The following is a 7,615-nucleotide window of genomic DNA, read 5'->3' as shown; positions in this document are numbered from 1 at the left end:
CCATTAATTTTTAACTTAGAAATGTTCTTTTTTTTAAATTTCTTTCTTTAATACATGACAATAGTGGAATGCATTACATTCATAATTATCCATTCACAGCACAATTTTTCTTAACTCTGTATATAAAGTCTGTTCACGGCAAATTATGACATTATACATGAGCTCTCTTATTGTTTTTTGCATTACAATTCTTAATACACCTTTATACCACAATTTATCATATCTCTGTTTGTATAGATGGTACCAACACTGCAGTTTTTAAAAGTAAAAAATGTTGTGCTGGGTTGGGCAGCACATACACTAAAACCAGAATGACACAGGAAAGTCAGCATGGGTCCTGTGCAAGGAAGACATTCCAGTCCTTGAAGTGTTCCATATATTTGTGAAAATTATAGAACACTGAGAAATAAGTTGAAGAATATGTTCCATATTAACAAAGGTGACTTTACAGAATCACTGCCATCTCCATCAAGATACCAATGAAATTCTTCACAGAACTAGAAAGAACAGAACTAAAACTAATGTGGAAGAATAAAAGACCAGAATAACCAAAGTAATATTAAACAAAAAATAACAGTGCTGGAGGCCTCTCAATGCACAATTTTAAATTATACTCTAGGACTGTGGAACAAAACCAGCATAGTACTGTCATAGAAGCAGACACATAGACCAATACAGAGCGAACCCACACAGATACAGTCATCTGAGAAAACCACCTTGGGGAATAAAAGCCTTCTTAAAAAATGGTGCTGGGAAAACTAAATACCCACATGTAGAAGAATGAAACTTGCCCTGCACAAAAGTCAACTCAAAATGAATCAAAGACCTCAGAATTAGAGCAGAAACTTTGCCACTGCTAGAAGAAAACAGAGGGTCAACACTCCAGCATATAGGCACAGACAATGACTTCCTCGGTAGGACCCCTAAAGTTCAGGAAATAATGCCAAGAGTTAGTGAATGGGGTGGCATCAGATTAAAAAGCTTCTGTGCAGTAAAGGAAACAATTAAGAATGTGAAGAGAGAACCTACAGAAGGGGAGAAAATCTTTGCCAGCTACTCTTCTGAAAAGAATTAATATCCAGAATATATAAAGAACTCAAAAAACTTAAAATAAAAAGCCCACAAATAACCAAATCAAGAAAAGGGCAAATGAAGTAAATACACACTTCTGTAAAGAATGGCAACAAATGACAAATGAATATATGAAAAAATTCAAGATCTTTAGCAGTCAGGAAAATGAAAATCAAAATTACAGTGATATTTCATCTCACCTCAAAGTGGCAATCATCAAGAACACAAATAATAATAAACTTTGGAGAGAATGAGAGGGAAAATGAACACTTTCACACTGTTGGTGGGATTGTAAATTAGTACAACCACCATGAAAATGAATATGGAGTCTCCTCAAAGACTAGAAATGGACCCTCAGATGATCCAACTAAACCACTCCAAAGACTTAAAGCCAGCGTACTGTTGAGATGTACGCATGCCCGTGTCCACAGCCAAGTTATGGAACCGGTCTTGGTGTCCGTTGAGAGATGAATGCATAAAGAAAATATGGTATATATACACCATGGAGTTTTATTCAACCATAAAGTAGAAGGAAATTATGTCATTTGTAGGAAAATTGACAGAACTTGAGAGCATTGTGTTAAGCAAAATTAGTCCTCAGAAAGTCAAGGATCATGTGTTTTCTCTCATATGTGGAAGGTAGGAACACAAACAAGAAAAAAGGGGTGGGGGAGCTTCATAAAAAAAGAAGAGTAGAGCAGAGGGACAGGATAGGGGTGTTGAGGGGAGGGAACCGTGAGAACGGGGGATGGAACAGACCAAATTCTAGGTGCATGTGGAGACATATCACAATGAAGTCAACTGTTATGTATGATTGTCACACACCAATAAAAGCTTAAAAATAAGTAAAAATTTTTAAAACACAATTTTTAAAGGAAGTTTTATGTTCACAGTAAAATTGAGAGGAAGATACAGGGATTTCTCACTCACAGCACCACCTACCCCATTATCAGCATCCCCAGGGAGGGGTACAATCAGTGAACCTCCGAAGACACCTTGCATTCGTCCAAAGTCCCTAGCACCCTCCCCCACAACCTCGGGCAACCACTGGTCTTTTTTTGTAGAATCAAATAATATGTAGCCATTTCAGACAGTTTCTTTCACTTAGAAATATGCAGTTCAGGTTCCTCTGTGTCTACTCATGGCTTGAAATCTCATTTCTTTTAGCACTGAATAAATATTATCATTTTTCATGTATTACTTTATCCATTTACTTTATCCGGTTATGAATAAAGTTGCTATGAACCTCTGTGTTCATGCTGAGTTTTCAGCTCATTTGGGTAGATACCCACAAGTGGGACTGCTAGGTCATATGGTAAAACTACGATTCGTTTCTACAGAGACTACCAAAGGCCTTCCAAAGTGGCTGCACCATTTTGTATTCCAAACAGCCATGAATGAGGGTCCCTGCTGCTCCATATCCTCACCAGAATTTGGTGTTTCAGTGTCCTGGCTTTTGGCCACTCCAGTGGATGTTCTCTGTGTGGTATCTTGTTCTAACTGGAACTTCCTTGATGACACACAGTGTTGAGCGGAGTCTCAGCGGGCATTGTAAGTAAGGACCCAAGGACAGCACAAACAAAGTATTTGTTGAAAGTACTTTGATTTTGAATATTTCATGAAAAGCAATGACATAACATGAGAACGCTAACTTTGTTAGACCTCTTTCACTTGCTTAATTTATGGCTGAGACGTAGTTTTGACGTAGTTTTGGAAGAGACCACCATCACTCAGTGTTCTGAACTACAAGAGGTCTTCCCTGGACCTCTCGGGCCTTCCCTCCCTCCTCTGCTCAGCTCCTGCCTGATCTCTACGGACTCCACCAGGGCTCTGGGCCTCCTCTAGCCCCGCCTGCATCAGGCCACGAGCTCGTCTTAGAACAGCAAGTGCTGGTCTTTGCCTGTCAGCTACTCCCAGCCAGTGCCATCCCACCCTCCTCTGCCCCAAGCCTGCCAGTCTTCACGGTCACCATCTGTCCATCAGACTCCGTCACTATGGTACCCTTGGTCCCTGCTGGTTCCCGTGGCCTTGCTCTTCCTGCAGGACCCACCTCCAAGACCACCTCCTCTCATTCTCCAGACTGCTCTCTTCTCTCCCGACACTAACACTTTCCACCACCTCCCCAGGGTGCGCGCGTGTGTGTGTGTGTGTGTGTGTGTGTGTGTGTGGAGAGAGAGAGAGAGAGAGAGAGAGAGAGAGAGAGCTGGTTCTCCTGCTGAGCTGGAGACTTCCAGAGGTCTCCTCCTTCCTGACTCTCATCCCCCTAGGCGTCGCATAGGCCTCACGTGTCAGTGGGAGGGACCCCACCCCCACCCACCCCCCTCACTAACCAACCTCCAAACTCTGCTCAAGAGAGTCCTTCAGAACACTTTACCCCACAGACAGTGAACTCGTGGAAGACAACACCCCACAAGATGAAGCGAGAGAAAAGTGCTTCAGGAGAAGTTGGGGAGCATTTTGTGATGGCCGTGCTTCGGCACACACTTCCCCGTGAACAGAAGGCACGGGCAAAGGGGCTTCGTCCCTCCTCTTAAGACTTCCTATCTGTCCTATCACTAGTTATGCTCTCTACCCACTAACGAGCCTTTTATGAAGGGTAGGAAAAGCTGCCACAAGTTGACTTCTAAATCAACATGCACTTTTTAGAATCTCCTAGATGATTTTGGCACTGAAACAGTGAGCAGGGGAGAAAGAAGCCAGTTAAGGATAACCAAGGAAGTGGCTCATAAATAAATTAATGGCATTATGTATTTCTCTTTGTTGATATTAATTTTTAATGATAAAACTAATGCCTGAAAAGACATAGTTCCCCATTGTAAAGCATGAATTTGCACCGTGGTAAAATAAACATAGTTACACGAAACTGGATTTCAGATGCTCAGCAAGGTACAGAATGATTCAAGAAGAAAATCTCTTACAGCTAATGCAAGTAATCGAGTTCACAGCAAAAGCCAATTGCCTTTCATCTGTGCAGACCAATTAGCTTGACGCCCTGCCAGTCTGACTGCAGCCAGGGGACCCTTGCTCCAGCGCTCCTCAGCCTCCCTCCCAGCCTCACTGCCAAGTTCATCTCCTTGGGTGCTGTCATTTCCCCTTGTCCACTCATGCCTGCCAGATGCACTCACCCTTTTCTTTAACAGAGTCCATTTTAATGGGAAAACGAGTGCAATCGTCTCTAAGCTCTGCGCATGGCCTTCCCATCAATGCCGTCCTGGACTGCAAATTCCAGGAGGGCAGGGAAGGTGTTCTTTTGTTTACTTTGAGTTGGGACTGTCCCTGAACATTCTATCCTCTGGCAGGAGTGGATGTGGGGTGGCGAAGGGACCAGGCAGGGACCTGGTGGTGCTGTCCTGGCCTCTGCAGAGTGAACATCTCCTCAGCCTACTGAATTAACTTGTCTTCTTATGGTGCCATCTAAAGCAGGTTTTTCTTTCTTTTTTTTTGTTTTCTACAACATCTAGTGTTTTCAATATTCCTGGCATTTGTGGAAATTCTCATAGCTTAGTCACTTTCGGTGCTAAACAATAGTCTCTTCTTTAGAGAGTGAGGCATGTAATCCTGTTTAACATTAGAGCTGCAAAGTTCACTTAAAATCCTCTGCCTTCTTGGCTCAGGTCAGCCTCAGACCACAACATCTGCACTGTGGCGGCGTCTGAGGTAAGATCTGTTCCCTCCCTAGTTCTTGGTCTCCCTCTCCCTAACTTATAAAGAATGATGTTTTTATTTCCTTCTTTACAATCCTTATGTCTTCGATTATTTTTGGACCTCCTGTACAAGTTGTTTAGAAGTAGCAGTCATAAGCATCCTATTGGTTTTGTTGTTGTTGTTGTTGTTGTTGTTCTGTAACTAAGCCAAATATTTTATTTGTATAACTGAAGAAAATGTACAACTGGTATTGGGAGCTTTAAGGAGTTCTTCTATAAGGAGGATCTTGTGAATGGCTATTATTTAAAGTGCATAAAAACGATCATCTATACAAATGTTGCTCTTAGCCTCTAGGTTTTATTTTTATGTCAGCATACATAAAAGTAAATTCTGTGTGTGCTCACTGTTCTATGAATATACCACATGAGTAGATTTGCATAACCACCAACACCACAATCAAGATGCAAAATAGCTCAGTTACCCAAAAACTCCAATAGCCACCCTTTAACAATCACCCTCCCCCTACCCTTAACCCCTACTCTAGCTGCAAACTGTAGGTTTTGGTATAATGTACATTTGCTTTAATTCATCTCAGTATTTTCTAATTTCACTTGTAAGTTTAAAAATTTTGCCCATTAATTATCAAAGAGTATGTTCTTCAGGTGTTTGTGAACTTCCCAAATTCCTTCCACTTTTTGATTTCTAATTTCATTCTGCTGTGATCAGAGCACATTTTCTGGATGATTTTACCCTTTTAAATTTGCTGGGCTTTTTTTTACAGCCAGAACATAGAATGTTCCGCAGAATGTACTTGAGAAAATGTGTATGCTTCCACTGTTGGATGGAGTGCTCGAGGTCTTGCTCATTTATTGTAATGGTCAAGTCTTCTGTTTCCTGTTGGTCTCCTGACTTGTTGCTCTACCCATTTTCTGAAGGGGTTTAGTGGAGTCTCCATTACTGTTTCTTCCTTCATTACCATCAGTTTTGCCTCAAAGATTTGGGGACTCTGTTGTTAAGTACATATATGTTTACAGATTTTATGTCTTTTTGATGATTGACATACTTAAGTATTGTGTCATCTTTGTCTCCACAATTTGGTCATAAGGTCTTTTTTGGTCTTATGTTAGCATAGCCACTCCCTCTCTCTTTGAGGTATTATTTGCATGGTGTATTCTCATCTATCCTTTTACATTCTTCCTCTTTATGATGTTGAATTTAAATATATTTTTTTAAATATAGACATACTTATAGTTGAGTCATGTTTGATTACCCATTCTACCAGTCTCTGCCTTTTGTTAGAGTGGCTAGTATATTTACATTTAATGTAATTACTGATAAGGTAAGATTTACATATGCCATCTTACCATTTTTTTCTGTATATATTGGGGCTTCTTTGTTTCTCTCTTTCTTCATTAGTGCCTTCCACTTTATTGAATAGATATGTTTTAGACTACCATTTTAATTTCCTTGCTATCCCCTCCCCCATGTGTGTATGTGAGTATATATGGATGAAGATTTTTTTTTAAGTTTTTTAGTTGTAGACAGACACAATACCTTTATTTAATTTATTTATTTTTATGTGGTGCTGAGGATGAAACCCAGTCCCTTACATATGCTAGGCAAGTGCCCTACCTCTGAGCCTCATCCCATCCCCAAGAATTTTTTTTAAGTATTTTCTTAGTGGGTGTCTCAGGAATGACCATATCTGAAGACATTCATGTTTGTATTAATACTAAATTTTGATTGTATACTGAAAAAAAAAAAATTTGCTCTAAAAAGCACATTCTCTCCTCCCCTTCTTTGTGCTATTATCATCATACAAATTACACCTTTATATGTTATATTCCTGTCAGTACAGTCTTATGATTATTGTTTTACATATTCATATTTTAAATCACATAAGAAAAATGAGCTGAAAATAAAAACTCTAAGGTCACTGGCCCTTATATTAATGTCATTGGATACCTTTACCACTTTCTTCATATGTCTTTGAGTTACTTTCCAATGTCCCTTTACTTCAATTTGGAGACTCCCTCACACACTTTTTCTCTTTCTTCCCTCCCTTCCTCCTTCCCTTTTTTTTTTTTTTTTTTTTTTTTGTACCAGGGATTGAACCCAGGTGTGCTAACCACTGAGCTACATCCCAGCCTGTTCTATTTTTCACTTGGACATAGGGTCTTGCTAAGTTCTTCCTCCTGTTTCAGCTTCCAGAGTCACTGGGATTACAGGCGTGGGCCACTGTGCCCAGTTGAAGGACTCCCTTTAGCATTTCCTACAGGGCAGGTGTACTATTCCTACATTCCTTCTCTGGGTATGTTTTTATTTGTCTTTCATGTTTGAAGGAGACTTTTTCCAGATGTAGAATTCTTGGTTTACAGTGTTTCCTTTCAGAATTTTAAATGCCCTTCATTGTGTCATAAAAAAAGAAAAATGGCTGTTAATCTGAGGTTGAATTGTGCATGACAAGTTGCTTTTTTCTTGCTCTTTTCAAAATCATCTCTTTGTCTCTCAACAATTCAACCACAATATCTCTAGTTGTTAGTCTCTGGGTTCATCCTACTTGGAGTATGTTGGATGCGTGTATATATAGTATTTCATCAAATTTGAGAAGTGCTCAGTCATTATCTCTTTAAAAACTTTTGGCCTTTTTCTCTCTCTTCTCCTCCTGTGCACCCAATTTTGCATATGTTAGTGTCCTAGAGGCTCCTTTTACTTTTCTTGATTCTTTTTGCTTCTGTTCCTCAGACTAGATGATCTCAGTGACCTATATTCAAGCTCACTGATACTTTCTTTGTACAATTCAAACTCAGTGCTGAGCCTCTGTAGGGAAATTTTTATTTCATTTGTTTTTTTGTTTTTTGTTTTTTTTTTTTTTGACACCAAGGATTGAACTCAGGAG

General features: G+C 39.9%; 1 non-coding gene across 1 annotated transcript; it reads left to right on the top strand.

The window, feature by feature from the left end:
- The first annotated feature begins 276 nt into the window (after window positions 1-276).
- Window positions 277-382, top strand: LOC143383054 (U6 spliceosomal RNA). Its single transcript, XR_013089100.1, has one exon. It is a non-coding gene; the product is annotated as a U6 spliceosomal RNA (small nuclear RNA).
- The last annotated feature ends 7,233 nt before the right edge of the window (window positions 383-7,615 follow it).

The sequence above is a fragment of the Callospermophilus lateralis genome, chromosome 17, assembly GCF_048772815.1.
Source record: "Callospermophilus lateralis isolate mCalLat2 chromosome 17, mCalLat2.hap1, whole genome shotgun sequence".
Lineage (NCBI taxonomy): Eukaryota > Metazoa > Chordata > Mammalia > Rodentia > Sciuridae > Callospermophilus > Callospermophilus lateralis.
This window is presented reverse-complemented; position numbering and strand designations above follow the sequence as displayed.